The sequence below is a fragment of the Amblyomma maculatum genome, chromosome 5 (assembly GCF_055883805.1).
Source record: "Amblyomma maculatum isolate TAMU_Amacu chromosome 5, ASM5588380v1, whole genome shotgun sequence".
Taxonomy (NCBI): domain Eukaryota; kingdom Metazoa; phylum Arthropoda; class Arachnida; order Ixodida; family Ixodidae; genus Amblyomma; species Amblyomma maculatum.
The window spans coordinates 76,167,342-76,188,635 of NC_139348.1; positions in this window are offsets into that span (position 1 = coordinate 76,167,342).

Here is a 21,294-nt window from a genome sequence, read left to right on the forward strand (position 1 = left end):
TGTGGCCGCCATGCAAGACGAGCGCCGCTCCCTCGCAGGTCCGTGGGCTTGCCTGCAGCAGGGTATCCCCGGGAGTCCAGCCGAGGACTTGCGAACACGCCGCAATCGCTGACTGACTGATTGACTAACTGACTGACTGGCTGGCTGACTGACTGACTGACTGTCTGACTGACTGACTGACTGACTGACTGACTGACTGACTGACTGACTGACTGACTGACTGACTGACTGACTGACTGACTGACTGACTGACTGACTGACTGACTGACTGAACAAGCAGCGCAGCCTCAATAAATGGGGCGCGCCGCGTCTGTCGGTTAAGGCGCGCTAATACTAGCGCGACAACACACTTAGCTTCGCTGGTTAAAGCGCTCCCTTTTCCTCCCGTCGAGCCACGCATCGTCATTTGCTAGGTCCCATAGAATGTTCTGAAAAGGTCTGGCATATTCCAGGCTGATGAGTCCGCGTGATCGCCTGGTGATCAGAAAGGGGTCGGTGGCGACGCGTACAAAGCCACACGCTCTCTCGCGCGGGGAAGGAGGATTTTTTTTAACTTTGTGGAACCATGCGGCGCCGCACGGGCCTTGCGCCGCGCCGGCTTGATACAAATGTGCGCAGATTTCGTGAAACTGCCCCCCCCCCCCCCTCCTTAAAGAATATTGTCCTACAATATTCCCAACGATCACGAATATCGCACGCACATGCATGCGCTCACAAACCACATTGGGCAAATGTCCACACCACGCACATACATTGCACAAATTTCATAAATTGCAATAACACATTACAATGCACACATCAGAAGTCTCACAAGTTCTTCAGACTCTGATGACAACCTTTTTCACGCATCACTATATGATATTCACAAACATAGGAACCCACTGCTGTCGGATACACATAGGAATCAACAACACACAACTTTTCAAATGCGAAGCGCACAAACCTAAATTTCCGAGCGTAATTCCAACCTACGATCAGTGCGTGAGACGCTTCTGTCCGCCAAGGATTCTGCCTTCGCTCTAGGCTCTCGCATTTGAGGTGCTTCCATGTTTCCAGATCTGGCTACTGCAAAGTCCTTAAGGCATGTCTGATAGTCACCTTGCAAATCTCACAACCAATGTGTGCCGATAAATGCCCCTACAACCAGTAGCGCCGACGGATAAAGGGAACCTGTGCCAACGCGCACAGACCAACAAAAAGAATCACTGTAGTAGTGCTCTTTCCTAGGCACCGGTATTCCTTCCGCTGAAAAAATAAATATTCCAAGTAATGCCTCCATAAGTAGGAGAAACACTTGGGCTACCTGCATCAATGACGGCCTAGGCATTCTTGACTTAAATTCCTGTGTCGCCTCTTTCATTTCGGTTTCCTCCTGAGGTGTTTCCTTTTCTTTATTCTTTTCTCGGGGCTTTTCTTCCGACTTCTCGGGGCCTTGCTTTTCTCGCCTTCCATTTTTCTTTTTAGGTTCACTGCAGCGCACAGGCACGAAACTTAGACCAGGATTCTCGGGAAATGTTACGCCAGGGATATTGCAAAACACCAAACGGCACTACTACCTGTATCTCGTAGCACCGAAACTGATTTTCCTCCTATCTTTCTCCTCGAAACCGGCATCCGTTTCATGGCAGCTCCAGGTTGCGCGTATATTATGGCGTTCTCCACTCGGATTTTCTTGTCCTTCTTCCGATTAACAACCTTCTCTGCTTCATCCTCCTCTAGGCCGTGCACCACGCGGACTTTCTTGTCGTTCTTCAGCTCAACAAAGCCATCGGCATCTTCTTCCTCCAGGCGACATTCCGACTCTGACAGAGCCCTCGCGCATGCTGCCTGGGGAGTTGCCTTGTCAGCGTTGGGACACATCGCTTTGTGGCCTTCTGTCCGCATTTCCAACACGCGGATGAATTGTTGGTTGCGAGTTTGCGGCAGTTAGGTGCATAGTGGCCTAGTTGTCCGCAGAGATAGCACCTCGGGGTTGCCGTTAATGCAAATTGAACACACAGTGAATGTGCTACCATCTTGAGCACTTGCCTTTTGCGGCGAAGCATTAGGTGTTATTGGAAGACTTCCTCCTTCGGATGCAGGCAGCTATAACAAGGTTAAAGCTGCATTACGTAAAAGGTTTAGATTTACGACGAATGGGTTTCGTGAGAAGTTCAGGACTGAACAACCTATGGACTGTGAAACAGCAGCACAGTATGTTGCGCGATTGAGTCATTATTTTGACCGCTGGACTGAACTCTCAAAAATTAAACTAGAGTATGGCGCACTTCGTGAACTAATAAAGGAACATCGCTTGGGCAGCTGTCACAGTGGTCTGTCGCTTTAAAAGAAAGAAAAGCGCATACATTGGACGAAATGATGGACCTCGCAGACCAATATTAGGAAGCCCAGAGAGGCGAAAATTTGAGAAAGAATGCAAATTCTGAAACCCCTCAAAAGACCGAATTCCGGCAGACAAAACCTAGCGTATAGACACCTCCGAGGTGCTATCTCTGCGGACAACTAGGCCATTTTGCACCTAACTGCCGCAAACTTGCAACCAACAATCCATTCACGTGTTGGAAATGCGGGCAGAAGGGTCACAAGGCAATGTCGTGTACCGACGCTGACAAGGCAGCTCCGCAGGCGGCCTGCGCGAAGATACTGTCAGAGTCGGAATGTCGCCTGGAGGAAGAAGATGCCGATGGCTTTGTTGAGCTGAAGAACGGCAAGAAAGTCCACGTGGTGCACGGTCTAGAGGAGGAGGAACAGAGCGAGTTGTTAATCGGAAGAAGGACAAGAAAATCCGGGTGGTGAATGCCGGAATACATGCGCAACCTAGATCTGCGGTGAATCAGATGCCGGTTTCGAGAGGAAAGATAGTTGGAAAATCAGTTTCTGTGCTATGAGATACAGGTAGCGGTGCCATAATCGCTAAACGAAGTTTGATTCATGAGAATGATATGACTGGTGAGAAATACCCTATGAGGTTAATTGACGGCTCCATTCAGTTGCTACCTGAGGCAGAATTTGAAGTGCAAACGCATTATTATTCTAGAAAATTGACAGCCCTTTGCATGGAACGCCCTATCTACGATTTGGTGTGGGGCAATATCAAGAGCGCAACATTTCCCGAGGATCCTGATCGATGTTTCGCGCCTGTGCCCTGCAGTGAACCTAAAAAGAAAAAGGCAAGGCGAGGTAAGTAAGGCCCCGAGAAGCCGGTGGAAAGGCCCGAGAAAAGAATAAAGAAAATAAAACCCCTAAGTAGGAAACTGAAAAGAAACAGACGACACAGGAAATTATGTCAGGGACACCTAGGCCGTCATTGATGCAAGTAGTCCAAGTGTTTCTCCTGCTCATGGGGGCATTACTTGGGATATTCAACCTTCAGCGGAATGAATACCGGTGCCTAGGAAGGAACACTATTACAGTGATTTTTTTCGTTTCTCTGTGCGCGTTAGCGCAGGTTCCCGTGTATCCATCGGCGCTACCTGTTGTAGGGGCATTTATCGGCACACATTAGTTGTGTGATTTGAAAGGTGACTATCAGTCATGCCCTAAGAAATTTGCAGTAGCCCGATCTAGGAACATGGAAGCACCTCAAATGCGAGAGCCTAGAGCGAAGGCAGAATCCTTGGCGGACAGAAGCGTCTCACGCACTGATCGCAGGTTGGAATTACGCTCGGAAATTTAGGTTTGTGCGCTTCGCATTTGAAAAGATGTGTGTTGTTGATTCCTATGTGTATCCGACAACAGTGGTTTGCTATGTTTGTCAATATCATGTAGTGATGTGTGAAAACATTTTGTCATCAGAGTCGGAGAAACTTGTGACACTCTGATGTGTGAATTGTAACCTGTGGTTGAAATATGTGCATTGTATGTGGATGACGTGGACATTTGCCCAATGTGGTTTGTGAGCGCATGCATGTGGGCGCGATGTTCGTGAGTATTGTGAATAATATAGGACAATATTCTTTAAGGGAGGGGCAGTGTCACGAAATCGGCGCACATTTTTATCAAGCCGGCGCAGCGTGAGGTCCGTGCGGCGCCGCATGGAGGCTTCCACAATGTTCGAGAAAAGCCTCCTTCCCCGCGCGAGAGACCGCGTAGCTTTGTACGCGTCGCAGTCAACCTCTCTCTCATCACGCGGCGATGAAAGTGAATCATCAATCTGGAATATGCCAGACCTCTCCAGAACATTCTACGAGTCCTAGCCAATGACGACGCGCGGCTCGACGGGAGGAAAGGGGAGCGCTATAACCAGCGAAGCTAAGTGTGTGTGCGCGTTAGCCTTAGCGCGCCTTAATAGACAGACGCGACGCTCCCTATTCATTGAGGTCGCGCCGCTTGTGGAGTCAGTCAGTCAGTAAGCCAGTGGTTGCGGCGTGTTCGCCAGTGATTCAACTTGACTCCCGGGGATCGCCCGCTGCTGGCAAACCCACGGACCTGCGAAGGAGCGGAACTCATCTTGCATGGCGGCCACATCGTGACTCTCGAGGCGTTGGACTGCAACAGTGCCCGGTGAACAATTTGGTGTTTGTTTATGTGACTCTCTCGTGTCTGATCTGTGTTGTAAAGCCTCTGTGTTATTGAATCCCTCTGTAGTTGCATGCTTAGCGTTTGTTTTCCTGTGAACCTCTCGTCTGTGCAATTTTAGTGTTTGTGTATTCCTTTGTATCGTCTCTTGATGTGTATAAAGTGTGTTTTGTTTGTTAGTTCTGACTCCGAACCTTACTCTGGTTTGAACCGGCGACAGCTTGGCACCAAACGACCACCCCCTTCAGTCACTACAAGGTAGTTGAATTCCGACGGAGCTTGCCACGCAGGTCGGGGGCATATCCTTTGCGACCGGAACAGCAACCCCCACTCACTCTGAGGTTGTCTGGGAGTGTGAGCACCGTTAAGGGCGCACATTATTAATACCTCCCCAATTATTAACAGGTGACGGTAGAACCAAAAAATTATTCCCGTCAAGGTATTGGAAACACTGCAAACACATCACAAGTCTCACGATGTTGCTTAGAAACAGACCCCTGGGCTCTACACTTTTGACAAAGGCTACCATTCGGCCTCCCCCGCTGTGTTGCTATAATGTTGTGTCCCTGTGGCGAAGAGTGGAGTTTACAAACTACTATTCCCTTCTGAATGGCCCCGGCAGACTGTATAACGTTTGACCAGGGCGGGTCTGTTGAACCTATTGCGCAAATACTATGTTCATCGCCCTCAGTTTGAGCGTGAGCGTGCTTTGCTGGCCACTCCAATCCGCCACTTAGACATTCGCGCTGATACTGAAACTAAGATGCTGGCCGTTAGATAACACCTTCATCATAAAGAAATCGGTGAAGGCGCTGCTTAAGTTTTCAAAAGGACTCGGTGTTGAACTCAAGTATTTAAGCGTACGCTCTTTACTCCTTTAAGCATTTATCTCTAGACATGCTATAGTCTCTTTTCCTTGGCGCCCTTTCTTTCCTATTCCTTCCTTTGTTCCCCTCCGCGCGTATAGGGTAGGTTACTGGGCGTGGCCTGGGTTAACCTACCTTTCTATCTTTCTGTTCTACTTTCGTTCTCTCTCTCTCTCTTTGTTTTGTTGAATATTATATAGGGGTGATTAACATTTAATAATATATTATTATTACAGTCAAAGTAAGTGCAAAATTTAGACACATGTGGTTAGTGTGTCCGCCACTGTATCTGCTGTTTGATTGGGAGAACAGAAAGCAGGGGACCTAAGAAGCGCGAGTTGTGGATAATGCTCGCTTTTAACAAACGTAAATCGTTGCACAACTGTACGTGTGTAAAATTAGTGAAATATAGAACACCCAATTCAATGAAAGCTTTATTTATGGAAACTAATGGCTAATTGTACACTACATTGGAGAATATACCTTTTTGAAGCGAATTAACATGATTATGCTAAAACCAAGGCCAAAAGCATATAGTGTGATGACCTGCCAAGTACCCCACAAGCAAGTGCATGCGCGAAATTATGTTTCAGTTTGAAGGGAACTTCGCTTCTGTAATTATAAAGCAAAAATACGACACTAGACCACCTGTAAACATACGTCAAATGAATTTTTCAAGACCTGCCACAGTGGAAGATCACGCAGATGCACTTTTTTAAGTGGAAGTATTGTCACGCGGTGGGTAGAATGCCGTATGCATCGGAACAGAAGACGCACGTGACCGCACTGAAATCAAATCTTTATTGGCCTGACTTGCGCCCCCAAAATAACAAAACAATCGGCGGTGGCGAAAGCAACATTCGTGATCAACGGTCGTCGACCTACGAGCGCCCATTTCACGCGTAAGCGTTCGATTTAAGGGCGGCGAAGATTGAGATAAAAGAGCAAATACTGCCTAGCATACCCTTTGACAATGTAAAAACGCATGTGCCTAGCTGCAGTCTTTCGAGATACATTTAGAAGTATCTTCTGTGACAAAGGGACGATGAAGACTCGTCTCGGAATAATGAGCGTGAACTAAGAATACAAAAATTGATCTACGCGCAAGAATCACAATGATAAAGTCACCTGCCGGTGGCTGTCGAAAAAGATCAAAGAAAGTCAGAATTCTTTGCGCTATTATTCCCTCCTTAAAGGTGACAAACACAAAAAGTAAAGAACATACTATCAGGGCCTTTAGCAGGCGTAGATGGTTGTGCCCACTTGTGAACTGTGAAAATTGCGTCAGAACCCGTTTGCTTACCATCTGGCCTCAAGTTGGCTACATTACAGCACTAAGATTTTGTCTCCTGATCCGTACTCACAAGTGGATGCTGACTACAACCTGAATGGTAACCAGACCTAAACTACTCCGTTTCATCTTCCGACAAGCGAAACTTATATGAAGCTCTGTCACTTTCGCACCTTCGTTCGACTTTGCCCAAAAAGGCAATTTTTCTGTGCCGCCAAATTTAAGTAGTGTCACGTAAGATCAGCTCTAGGGATGCGATACCGATATGAGAGAAGCCATACCGAGTATCGCCAACAGGAAGCAAGGATATTAACGAACAGGCCCAGGATATGTTGAACAAAGGTATTATACGGGTACCTTCCAGTCCTTGGGCTGCCCCTGTGAACTTTGCTAAGAGGGACAATTTGTGGAGATCTTGCGTTGACTATCATCGGTTAATCGCCACAACAAAGAAGGAAGTGTACCCTAGCTCTTTCACATTTTTACAATGCAGTAAACTGTTTTGAATACGCTTCCTATTTACAATTAGTAGATCTCCCGTCGGGCTATTGGCAGATCCCAATGAATCCGTCCGACCGATAATAGACCGCCTTTGAGACACTTGATGGATTTTAGGAATTTAATATAATCCTCTTTGGGCTGTGCTGCACTGGCGATGGCACTGGAGCAGGAGATCAGGCGGCGATGCAGGCATCTCCAGTGCTCTTCTCATGTAGGCCGGCTTAAGGCGAACTAGACTGACGGTATCAGCTCGGTCGTTCTGTAAGAGGGCAGCGATTGTCGCAGTATGGTGGAGAAAGCGGTAATGCCGCTGTTAGTGGAGCTCGGAGAGCATCGCGGCGCGCAAAAACCGGGGGTGAAAGCAGCCTAGTGGGGTGAAAGCAGCATAGTGACGGGATGGGCATGGTGAAGTAGGCCGAAGGTCCTTAACGCAGTCTAACAGGCGTTGAATGAATTCTTGGGGCTGGGCTTGTAGTTTCTGTGCTGTAAAGAAGTCTCCTGCAAGACGCAGAACACTATCATACACCAGCTCTACAGCATAGCACAGTAAGTCTTCCCAGATTACGGCCCATATACCAAGGAGTACAAGGGGCAAAGAGTCGACCCAAGCTGTGCCAGTGAGGCGAGCAGAAAGGGCGGCCTTCAATTGGCGCTGATGGCGTTCACCCATGCCGTTGGCATAAGGATGATATGCATTGGTACGGCAATGCTTAGCACAGAGAATATGATTAATGAAAAGGCTCAGGGAGGACCCAGACTGGCGGCCACAGTCTGTTATCATGGTTCCAGGGTGACCAAAATCGAAATACCCACGCAGAGATGAACTCGCTGGAAGCAGTCTCCGCGGTGATATCAGGAATTGGAACTGCCTCCGGCCAGCGCGTGAAGTGGTCGACAATGGTTAGGCTATAACGATAGCCTCGACACACTGGTAAAGGGTCAACGATGTCGAGATTGACATGGTTGAAACGACGGCCAGGTGGTAGAAAGTCCTCGGAAGCCGTCTTGGTATGCCGGCAGACCTTCGTCGTCTGGCAGGTCAGAACACAGGTGCGTCCAAGTGCGCATATTAGCGTTGATCCCAGACCAATCAGTGCTGGGTGAGAAGTCGCTGAGTAGCACGAATTCCTGGGTGGCATATATTATGTAGAGATTGGAATATATGGCGACGTAGCAAATCCGGAACAAAAGGACGCGGAAGGCCTGTTGACACATCGCACCAAAAGGGCTCAGGCGAGCAGGCATGGGGCACCAGTCGGAAGAGGCTGGTTCGGGAGACATACGTCACAGGCTTATGATCGGTCAGCACGTGAAATGCGTTCTTTTAGAAAATGTCGAGTCTTGTATCGCAGAATAGATGGCCAGGAGCTCTCGGCCAAAGATGCTGTAGTGGGTATAAGCAAGAAGTAGCTTCCGAGCGTGGCCACTCGGGGTTAATGTACTGCTGTAAGATGGCTCCGGCGGCCACACTAGAGGCATCCACCATCAATCTCTTAGGGGCGTTGCTGCGCGGATTGTCCACAAGCACGGGTTCGCGACTGCTTCTTTTGCGGCAGTAAAGGTGGCTCGGGCTTCTCATGACCAAAAAATAGCGGAGGACAGGCCAGCGATTGACCGGAGGAAGTCAGTGAGCGGGCAAAGCAGCTCTGCACTGTGTGGGATGAAGCACTTGGAAAATGTTTCCACCTCCAGGAGTTGCCGTCAGCGTCGCTGTGCTGTAGGTTTGGGATAATTTTGTATGGCCTGGAAGGTAGACGAGAGATGGCGGATACCCAACGAGGATATGTGCTGAACCAATAACTCGTGCTCAGGGGAACCAAGACATACTTGAAGGCGTTCACAACAAGGCCGTTCTGTTGTAGGCGCTTGAACAGAGCACTTAGGTGTTGCTCATGATCTTGAAGGATAGAGCTGGCGACGAGGCCATCCTTCAGGTGCGCGAAGACTGGCGGCAGGCCTCGCGTGAACTTAGCCGTGTACAGCTGGAATGTTTCAGCCGGATTACCAAGTCCAAAGTCATCTCATATACTCAAACAAACAAAAGGGCGTCATAATGGCGGTCTTAGGTATGTCGGCGGGTTCGACGGGTATTGCGAGCCCATGTGCGAGCCCCGAATGTTGTCCAATTCCCGTCTACTGCTGTAATGCCCGACATAGAGCTTAGTCGTGAGGGGATATTTTCACTCTTGCTAAATATGAAAGTAAAGTCGTCACATGGCACCGACGGCATACCTAACGCATTTCTTAAAAGATATTCTGAAATAATGTCTCACTATCTTTTTGTTATATTTAATGCATCTCTTCAGCAATGTTCTTTACCAACCGACTGGCTAACAGCTAGAGTAATTCCGGTATTCGAATCGGGCTATAAATTTATTGCTGCTAATTATAGACCAATCTCTTTACTATGTTCTTGCTGTAAGATACTAGAACACGTAATAGCCCATCACATATCTTACCACCTCGAATCTAAAAGCTTTTTCGTCGCCTATCAACATGGCTTTCGAAAAAGGGTGTCAACCGTCACGCAACTTTTATCGGTCGTTCATGACTTTGCTTCGGCCGTTGACGGTGGCAAGCAGGTTGATGCCATATTTCTTGACCTATCAAAGGCTTTCGACCGCGTGTTGCACCCTTTGTTTATTGATAGAGCCAAACAAGCGGGGGTTCCAGACAATTTGACTAGATGGTTGCAGGCATATTTAAGCAATAGGACCCAATTTGTGGAATGTTCAGGATGTAAATCTGCTTATACTGATGTATTGACCGGAGTGCCTCAGGGATCTGTGCTAGGTCCTTTGTTATTGTTAATTTATATCAATAGTATTGCCGAAAACGTCGATGAAAGTGTAAGCGTGAAATTGTTTGCCGACGATTGTGTCTTGTACAGTGTCATAGACAGTGCTTCACAACAAACTGTGTTGAATGAAAGCCTTTGTAAACTTGCGGACTGGTGTGAGGAGAGCGGTATGAAGATTAATTTTGCTAAAACTGTATCTATGTCAATAACAAGAAAGAAGAAGCCCCTTGGTTACAACTATCACATACAGGATCAGTTTATTAATTCTGTTTCAGCTGTTAAATATCTAGGGTTAACGATTACAGACAACCTCAAATGGGACACCCACATTGACAATATTACCACGAAGGCATTCAATAAGCTTTGTTTTCTTCGCCGAAAGTTAAAAGGCGCTACTCGCGGCGTCAAACTTGAAGCATACCGCTCTCTAGTCAGACCAGTTCTCGAGTATGCGTCGGTAGTTTGGGACCCGTGCTATAATAAAGACATTATGAAACTAGAGCGCATCCAGCGTCTTTCAGCCAGATTTATTTTTTCTGTTTACCGTTCAACATCTTCGGTCTCTAACATGCTGAGTCAGCTTAAGCTAGAACCCCTTAAAGTACGCCGTCAGGTTTCTAGGCTGAAATTCTTTCCCATGCTGTATAACAACAAGTCTGGTTTGTCACGTGATGTCTATGTTTAGCTGCACCCTAGAGATCTAGTAGACTGAACCACTCCAAAGTAGTAAGCCCATATTTCGCCATGACCAAACTTTACCAGAATTTTACTTTCCCCTCACTACACATCAGTGGAACTGTTTGCCTCAGTTTATTGTTGAATGCACCAATGAAAATATGTTTGCTGAACTGTTATTGCAGAACATGTAACCCCTCTCCTGCTTGGGCAGCGCTGCTGTCTGCAGTATTTGGAAATAAATTTGGTGGTACGCTTCCAACAGGACACCTTTGCTAAATATGGTGCAGCCGGCTAAGTGTGATGTGAAGTCGTGGATGTTGGGCAGCGGACAGCTGTCGTGAACAGCCTCGGATTTCAACGCCCGATAGTCGCCATAGAGACGCCAGGCACCCGGATCCTGCTTGGGAACTAGATGCAGGGGAGACGCCCACGCGCTGGACGACGGGTGTATAATTCCGAATTGCAGCATGTGGTCGAACTTATGTTTGGCGATACTGGCACGGTCTCCAAACAAGCATCATGGACGAGCAGCTGTGGGTGGATCCCGGGCGACGATGTGATGTTGCACCGTATGGTTCGGCGCCTGAGTAAGGTTCATGGCTTGGTCAGCTCCGGGAAATCCGCCAGCTCTTTCCCAACTTGGAGGAAGGTGTCAGCTCGCGGCCGCTCATGAGTGCCTTATTCCTAAAGTCTCCCGAAATGGAGAGATGAGTCACACCATAAGTAAGACGACGATGCCGCACGCTGACGTCGAAGTAGAAATATAAGAGGAAGACTCAGACGATTATCGGGTGAACTACGTATGCGATGACGGATACCCATCTAAAAGTGTGACGAGGCCCAAAGCGAGGGTGAGCGATCTTATTTCGTACATGGCTTTATGCGTTGGCAGCACAGGCGAGGCGTTGGCAGCACAGGAACGATCAGCATTAGTCGGTGGCACCACGCTGATTTCGGCGCCCGTGTCTATAAGAACTGGGTGTCGGAAAATGTGTCAGTTGAGATAAATAGGCGACTTGGACAACTGGCGGGACCACACGCCGGTGTTATTGATCCCGGAGGGCAATTTCCAACCCTGAATAGGGCGGCGTACACTTCGTGGCCCGGTGTCAAAAACACCGATGGTACCACCAGAGCCGGAGGGCTGGTACTCCGAGCTTGACGCGTGCGCCAAAGAGCGTCATGATTAGGAGAGTGAGCCGGGGCTCCTGGAGTAGGCTGCGGAGTGTGGCCACTGAAGTGGCAAGCTAATCGAGACGGGCCTCCAGCCGCAAATTTACCGGGTCTGGAGGCGGCAAAACAGCCTTGAGGGATGGGGAGGCTGCGTCGTGAATGTTATCGGCGAGCTCAGTCAGGCGGTCGAGGGTCACATTATCTGCCGCCGCAAGGGCAAGGCGCATGGGCTGGGAAAGGCGTTGGAAGAAAAGTTGTCGGAGCAACGCTGAGTGGCTGGAGGCATCGCTCTCACTGAGAAGCTGGAGCATCCGGCGCAGAAGTTGGGAAGGGCGGCGATCGCCAAAGTCTTCCTGGATTAAGAGCTGCTGGAGGCGGGAGCGCTCTGACAGTATAAATCTTTCCAGCGCCTTCATTTTCAGTTGCTGATATGGTGTATCAGCTATGGGGAGGAGATAAAGTCGGAGAGGTCTCCGGCAACGTCGCGAGGAAGGTTCGAGGTGGCATAGTATATCGCGTCGTCTCCGAGTTGATGCGGGCAAGGCAATTTGCGCCTCGATCTTGTTGAACGAAACTTGCGGATTCTTTGGCCAGAAAGGTGGGAGACGAAACTACAGTGACGGGACATACTGCGGACGTGAGTCCTGTTCCGTGGATGCTACCGGATTGCTTTTTCGTCGTCTTAGGTGACCAGAAGAAGACCTAACGTCCCAGGAGTGAAGGAACAAGACTGCAGTTAATTGACACCAAAACAATACTGCCTTCAGAGGCTACACGAGCCACGACCAGGCGCCGCGTTCAGTTTCCTCGCGAGGTGGCGAGCTATATCCGGGTTGAAAGTTGATAAACATGTGGTGCGGACGCATGTTCCATCGCTTCTCCAATTACACGTGGCTACCGGGAACGGACAGAATGGCGACAGGGGTAGCTTCCGAAAGCATTAAATAAATTAGTTTTCTTCTTTTAATAACTTTATTTCATTTTCGGCTAGTTAGGCTAGGTGCAGCCTAAAGAATAGATTTTCGCTCTTTGTCCTAGCGGCCTGGTTTGCCGGCAACTAGGTTTTTTTTTCAGCGTTCATTCTTTAACTATTTTGTTAGAGATTTATTTTGAAGCGTGTTTGCTGGTCGTTTTTGTGTCTGCTTTGCAGTCTGTATATTGTAAGAATTCCTAGTAGAAATAGTTTATTTGATATATGCTTAAGATGAAGTGTACTCAGTGTCAGGTGCAGGTTAATTTCCAGGAAACGCGTTTCGACACGGTAGAGGAAGTGGAAGGCAGTGACGTTTTGTGTCAGTATTGCGCATTGAGGGCGCGCCCAGATGTATTTTATTCAGAAAAGAGCTATGTTGTGTCTTGTGTGGAACACTTAAAAAATAAATTAAGTTTAGTAAGGGCAGAAAATCAATAACTGCTGCCACAGCTTCCTCAAATGGAAAAAATGGCCAACATTTACCTTGCAAGAAACCATGACGGACATTCCAGTGCAAGCAACGTAGCTGGGACCAGCACTGGAATGGAGGGGATAAGCAAAGTAGGTCAAGCGGAGTCGAACCGACATAGTTATTTAGAAGTAGCTATGAAGAAGTGAAAACAAAAGAAATGCAAGAAAGCAAACTGGTTATCTGAAGAGGCTTTGCAAAAAGCTGAGGAAAGGAGGATGGCAAAAGTTATGGGGGAAAGAGAAAGATACAAGGTTCCCAATGCGGATTTTCAGAAAATAGCAAGAAGAGATAAGAGTGCCTTCCTGAACATACAGTGCCAAGCAGTTTAGGACAGCAGCCAATTGAGGAACACAAGAGCTCTGTATAAGACAATCAAAGATATCAAAGGATGTTTCTGTGCTACTCTGTGCGCGATAAAGGACAAACGAGGCAGGTACCTCACTGAAGCCTCAGCGATAAAGAAGAGGTGGCAGGAATACACAGAAGAGCTGTACAAGAAGGACCCGGATGTACAAGTCCAACATAAGACGGTTGTGATTACTGATCTCGAGCCGGGCATCCTGAAGAGTGATGTTGAATGGGCGCTAGCCAGCCTTGCTAAGAACAAAGCTAGCGGAATTGATGGCATTCCAGCTAAGTTGCTTCAAAACCTCAACCATGAAGACGCTGTTAACGTTCTGTACACATTATGTCAGCAAACTTGAACAACCCTGCAGCGGCCACAGGATTGGAGGAGGTCAGTTTACACACCCATCCCGAAGAAAACAGTGCCAAAGATTGTAACAACTACCGCACGATCGCGCTCGTTTCGCATGCTAGCAAGGTGCTGTTGAAAATCCTCCAAGGTAGGCTGCAGCAGTATGTGGATCGGGAGCTTCCGGACGTGCAAGCTGGGTTTTGCAAGGGCAGAGGACCAGATTGCCAATCTTCGCAGGATCATGGAAAAACCAAGAGAGTTCCAGAAACCCATCTACATCTGCTTTATTGATTATGCGAAAGCGTTTGACTGCGTAGATCACAGCAAATTGTGGCAAGCTCTCCAAGAGATGGGAGCTCCAATTCACCTCATCTGTCTCCTCAGGAACCTGTATGAAGGGCAAGAGGCCACAGTCAGAACTGGGCATGGTCTTACTGGTTGGTTTCCAATTGAGAAAGGAGATAGACAAAGCTGCATACTGTCGCCCTGCCCATTGAACCTATATGCTGAGTGCTCCATGAGGAAGGCCGGTCTGGGCGAGTCTTCATCTGGAGTGAAGATTGCTGGGAAATGTATCAATAACCTTAGATATTCGGATGATACCTTTTTAATAGCAGAAAGGGAAGTGGAACTCAAGAGACTTCTGATGCGCGTACAAGAAGAGAGTGAGAAGTTTGGGCTTAAACCGAACATTAAAAAGACAAAGACCATGGCGTCTTGCCCTATCAAGCCCTGGAGCATCAAGGGACAAGAAGTGGAAGCTGTGACAGATTTTGTCTTCTTGTGCTCTAAGATTACCCCGGAAGGAGACTGCTGCCATGAAATTAGGAGACGCCTGCTTCTGGGAAAGAGAGCTATGGCTAGCCTTGACCACCTAGTAAAGTGCAGAGACATTACACTGCCAACCAAGATCCGCATAACTCGTGCCATGGTCTTTCCAGTTGTGATGTATGGATGCGAGAGTTGGACTGTGAAGAAGGCTGACCGCCGAAGAATTGACGTGTTTGAAATGTGCTAGCGGAGACACTTGAGAGTTCCGTGGACGGCCAGAAGATCAAATAAGTCGATATTGTCGACAATATACCCTGATTGCTCATTGGAGGATCAAATTCTAATTAAAGCTCAGCTACTTTGGATATCTGATGGGAAGAGAGGAGTCGCTGGAGAAAATTTGATGTTGGGAAAGGTTGAGGGCCACTGGAGAAGGGGTAGGCGGCGAACGCGATGGTTGGATGGCATCCTCAAGGCGCTGCAGATGAAATTATGTGATGTTAGGAAGATAGTGAGAGGCCGGAAAGCGTGGCGTGATATAGCCCATAGGGTCACGAAGAGTCGGACATGACTGATTGACTGAGCTGGACTGAGGAAGAAGTCGGAAAAAAAATGGAGAAGTAAGGAAGAATGATAATCCCAGAGAGAAGGACACAGATAACAAAAAACAGGAGCTAACCGTTGGGAGAGTGAGAATGCCCAGGTGCTTATCGCCAGGGATTCCAACGTGAGCAGGTGCAAGCGACAGGTCATGGAAAGTGTAAAGGGTGATAAGTGAGTGTTCGTTGGAACCTTCTCAGAGATTACAATGAGCGCAGTGCTAAAAGAGAGTAAATATAGGATGTTGAAAACTTCCGCAGAGCGCAATATGGTGATATCTGCCGCAGGGCTGAGCGATGTCCGAAATGATGACGCTGCAGGACTAGTGGAAAACTAAGCTAAGGGATTTGACGATATCAGGGTGATATGCAGCAAGCGCAGATAGTTGTATACACAGTACCGGAGGTGCTAGGAACGAATGAAAAGATTGAAAACACGTGGTGACAGTTAATCAGGACATAGGAACGGTAAGCCTTGTGAAGCGTTTCCAAGTGGTAGAGGTAAACAGGGAAGTGCATAAAGCAGATTTTGGCAGAGCTTTTCAGCGAAATCGCATTCATTTTAACAGATGGGTGGGAGCAGAGATGGGCTAGTGTCTGGCAGGCAGGGCTGTAGCTTTTTTAGGGAGTCCACGAGGGCTCCGTGCACAGGGGTAGTTGGATGTGGAGCAGAAGAAAGCATAATAATGGATGCTGGGCCCCAAAAAATGGCAAGGAGGAGGTCGAGAAAGAAAAGTTTAAAAAGAGATTTAAACTAGGATAAGCTACATAAACATGCAAGGAGGTAGAAAAAGAACGAAATGACTTGATATAGAACAGCAGTTGAAAGATTACAAAATAGATGTGTACGCCCTATGCCAGACTCATCTCAGGGATCTAGAAGATCCGCCGTTTATAGAAGGCTACGTCTAGGAAGGGTGCAACAGAACGGGAACGAAAAAAAGGGGGAGGTTGAGGTATTTTGATACGCCTACGAACCAATTGGCAAATAATATCATCTTGCAAATAACAGATCTGGTTATTAGAAACAATTGCTATCATAAGGACATGCCTAGGGGTAGTTTATTTACAACAGGACACCAATGCAGGCAAGAAAAGAATTTCGTTGAATGTCTCAGTGACGATATAAGCGAGTTTCGGAGACGGGGCCGATATTATTCTACTGGGGGACATTTACGACCACAACGACGATCTGCGGGATACACGAATTGTAACGGGAAGCTATGCTAGATTTCCGAGCGACACGACCTAGTTATTGTAAATAGAGAAAAAAAATGGGGGGGGGGGGGGGGCGAGGGACAAATCACGAGGGAATTCCGCAACAGGCACACGACCATTGACTACTGTCTAATGTCGCATGGAAGTTATAGCAAGGTCACAAAAATATAAATAGACGAAGAAGGGAATTATAGTCTAGGAAGTGATCATAAAAGTATTACAGTGCAGATGGGGCCCTAGATGAAAAGAAAAATGGAACTTAGACAAAAAGTAAACGTAAAATTAAATGACGATCAAATAGCGCAGATAGCAGCAGACAAAGAGGAAGCTATAGAGAAAAAAGTCCAATTGAAGACTGGGATTATGATCAGGTAGAACTACTCATAACAAGAGAAATTAAGAAGTTTAAAGGAGCAAACTCCTGGCATGAAAAGAGGAAGTCACGGCTCTTGTAGAATAAGACAATCAGGGAAGCTATTGAACAACGACGAGCAGCTTCAAGGAAACACCGAGAGGCAAAGAAAGCAAAGGTATCTCAGGAGGAAATGGACCAAAATTTGGAATTATATCGACAAGAGAAACTTGATGTACAGACCCTCGTCCAAAGCAAAATAAAGCAGTCCACCGATCGCTGGATGGCTGACATACACGATGTCACTAGAGGCGGACCAAGCAAATTCTGGAACCATATAAGCTGGCTAGTTAAAAACAAAGAAAGCAGGACCGGACTCAAGATAACGAGGGAAATTGTTTAAAGGGAGACAACACAAAGAACTACATTACATCAGTTATAGCCGAGTCATTTAAGAGAGACGATAAGGTAATCTCCCCAAATCAGGAAGCAACACAAGATAGCAGAATACAAAGCAGCTTAGAACTGATTAATCTAAACTGGAAAATGGCGAAAAAAAGATTCCTAAAACACTACAACAGGAATAGATAGAATTCCGATCAAGCTGATGAGTGAACTTCGTCCCATAAGCAACGCAGCGTTGTTAAAAGCATTGGAAACAGTCATGATAAATAAGCGAATGCCGGATGTCTGGCTGCAGAGCGAAATTAATTTGGTTTATGAAGAAAAAGGAGAAATGATGCACATAAAATCCTACAGGCCGATTACCATGACATCTGTTATATATATTTTGACCATGCAGGCCATGAAATTAAAGATACAAGCATGGGTATAAAGTAACAAGATACCCGGAGCCCTTCAGAAGGCTTTAGAAATGGTAGGCGCTTAGACGATAGCCTTTTCGTGCTTACCCGATGCATCGAAATATCTAGAGTGGAAAACAGACTTTTGTATTTATCCGTCTTGGAGATCAACGAGGCTTACGACAACGTAAACAGGAATCTCCTGTGAAGATAATTAAACGAAGAAGGTATCGGGTATGAGATAACAGGGTTCCTAAAGGAAATGTACCGGGATAACAAAGTAGAAATTATATGTGAAGGGATAAGAAGTACGGAAGCTGTCAAGGTATGCAAAAGATTAAGACAAGGTTGTCCTCTGTCACCGCTGCTGTTCATGCTTTATATGATAAATCTGGAACGGAGGATACAAGAAAGTATCCTAGGTGTTAATCTGTCATAAAGATTAGGAGTAAAGGCGGTAGAGCAGCGTCTCCCCGGTTTAATGCATTCAGACAATACTGTGCTGCTAGCAGAGAGTAAGGAAGAATTGCAAACTCTAGTTAACAAGCAGATAAATGAAGGGGAAATGAGGGTGCTCGTTATAATACATGAAGGAAAGAAGCCAACAGTCGGCGAGGCCAAGGAAAGCATTGGGAATTGTACTGTCTTATTTTTTAAATTTTCACTTCGATAATCACATAAATTAGTAATGTAATCTGTTCAGGGGAAAGATAAATAAACACAAAGTAGAAGAAAAAACAACGTGCCGATGGTGGGATCCGAACCCACGACCTCCGAATATCGCGTCCGGTGCTCTTCCAACTGAGCAACATCGGCCGCTGTCCCCCCTGCTACTTTCATGGGTAGTTATGTTGTCTGTATACGAACATTGAGAGTGTTCACTAGCGCCACCCTCAACCAAAGCGGCGGACGTGGAACGTCCTTTGTTACCGCCAGCGTCACGTGGAACGTGATCAAGAGCGAGGCCGGAAGCTGTGCTAGAACCCTCTTACACTACCTATGGCTTCAAGACTGCCAGAACCGAGACCCCCGTAAGCTACAAGCAGATAAATGAAGGGGAAATGAGGGTGCTCGTTATAATACATGAAGGAAAGAAGCCAAAAGACGGCGAGGCCAAGGAAAGCATTGGGGATTGTACTGTCTTATTTTTTTAAATTTTCACTTCGGTAATCACATAAATTAGTAATGTAATCTGCTCAGGGGAAAGATAAATAAACAGAAAGTAGAAGAAAAAACAACGTGCCTGTAAGGCCGCGGTGGCCCTTTATTTAATGTTTCGGCGCGCGCGCCGGAGAAAACAGCGATGGAAGCTTCCCCAAGCTACGAGAAATCGACGCGACCGATTGCGTCATCTCGGCCACCGTGCTGCGCCTCCTCGCCCTCGTCGCCATGCGCGGAGTCAAGCGTGCATCCCCCCGCACGGTCCCGGCCCTCCTCCTCGCTTCTCGCGGGAGGGCCGCCCGTGTTGACCACGTTCGAGAAAGTTCGAGGCTTCTCCAGAAGGCCAAGGGGGGAAGGCATAGCTTTGGCAGCGCTAAGCTGTTTTTCCGTTCCTCCCCCGCTTCTAGAAGGTTCGGCGCTGGCTATTTAAGAGCGCACCGCGCAGTTACTGAGGGTTCTGGCTTTTCTGCTGAGGCTGGTCGTTGATGGAGATAGCGTAGCAGGCAGGCCCCGACAGAGTAGTCGTTAAAAAGAGTGATGCGCTCGTTTTGCTGCTGGTTTTTAGCTCAGTCTCCTTTGTAAAGTATGTCGCCTTTCTGTCTCGCGTAACTAAGTTTTATGTACCCTGTGCTTCGTGTTCTTGTTGCATAAAGTTAATGTTCGTTTTGTTACTACAAGTCCGTTGGCCTTCGTCTCAGTGTTCTTGCGTGTGAACTGCACGTCGCCTGCCGAATCGAGGAGCACCTACCTTGGAGAGGTGCGGAAGATTTAAAGAAGAAGAAGAAGAAGAACCTGTGTGATTTTTACTGGCGCAGCTGACAGTACGATTCGGCAACTGCAGCACTCCGCAAGCCCAGCCCGTTACTCGAGCCGTCACAACGTTATCGGCGCTCACCGATGTCTGCCGGCCGTTCAAGTTGGAAGAGCTTCGCCGCGTGCAAGGACCTAGGGACCCCAAGGGGAGACGGTCAGAGGCAGCGGCGAATAGGAGTGCCCACCAGAGAGGAGCGGCGCGGCAAGGAGGGAGCAACCGTTGCTGAGGTGCTGAGATCTCCCGGTCGTTCGGGGTAGGAACTTCATCGACGCGTGCAAGGACCCAGGGACCCCCAGCGGTGACTGTCAGAGGCAGCGACGATCGGAAGTGCCCCACAGCGAGGAGCGACGCGGCGAGAAAGGCGGAACCGTTGCTCAGGTGAGCGGGATTTCTTGCGTCCGTTGGTGTGCGTGGCTCAGGCATTAGGAGCGGGAGGTGCGCGGTGTCGACGTGTAGTTAGGTTAGCAAACATGAACACCAGAAAGTCAGTGTTTTCCGGATGGACCAGAGTGTCCGTAAGAGTCCCCGTAGCCTCACTGAGACGGAAGAATTGCGTAACAAAGACGAAAAGTAAGGACCTAGCGAAGCCTCGAGAGACAGAGGTGAAGGCAGAGACTGAATTAGAATTAGAAATTAGAAAGATGGAAGCCGAGTTAGAATTGAGAAAGATGGAAGCCGAGTTAGAATTGAGAAAGATAGCAGCTAAGTTGGAAATCGCAAAGATGGAGGCAGAATTGAGAAAGTACGAACTGGAAACTCAAAAAGCGATAGCTGAAGCTCGAAAGGTACCAGCAGAGGTCCAGTTAGTAGAAATAAGACAAATGCCCCTCGAACGCCAAATCGAAACAGGTACTCGAGCAGAAGAAACTAAAAAGAACCCTCCGAAAAAGCGGCCCCAAACAGTACTCGTAGGGAAAGTGTCAGGTAACGCTGCAGATTCAGCGTCAGACACTACCGCGAGCATAGATCCGGCGGAGACGACCTTCGCCGAGGAGAGAAATTCAGTCGGCATGAACGGCGCGTCGTCGGCTGAAGAAGTAAAAAACCCCAAAACAACTGCGGAAGCCGTAGCGATAGAAGTGCCCACGTGCGATCATATTACCGAAGGCGTCAGCATCCAGTCATGTGCATGGGAAGACGCGCGGCAGCAGGAGACCGAACTAAAACTCGCTGTAGACGAGGTAATAGAAGAACGTAAAGCAGCAGCGGGTTTACAAACTGATCCCGACGCGTTAAATGTAGCAAATGCGGCTGAAACAGCGACACCGGGCGCGAGCGCTTACCAAGAACAGGGCGCCACAGTTGGTTCAGTGACAGCGGGCACGAGTGATGCGGTTTGTAGGGAAGAAGTCCCAGCAGCTGTCGCGAACATCAAAGTCAGCACCGCAACAGCCGCGGAATTGGCCGCCGCTACCACTTGTGATCACGAGACGCTCACTGAAGCGACGAGTCTACCATTCGAAGGCGAGCGTTTGGCAGGCTGCATTGTTGCAGACCTACACGAGCCGCATGATGCCGCGCCCCTCCCTAGTTCTAACGAGTGTCGAGATGAAATAAATTCTCCACTTGTGCCTGGGCAGCGTTGCGCCGGCGGGCGTGAGCGGTCC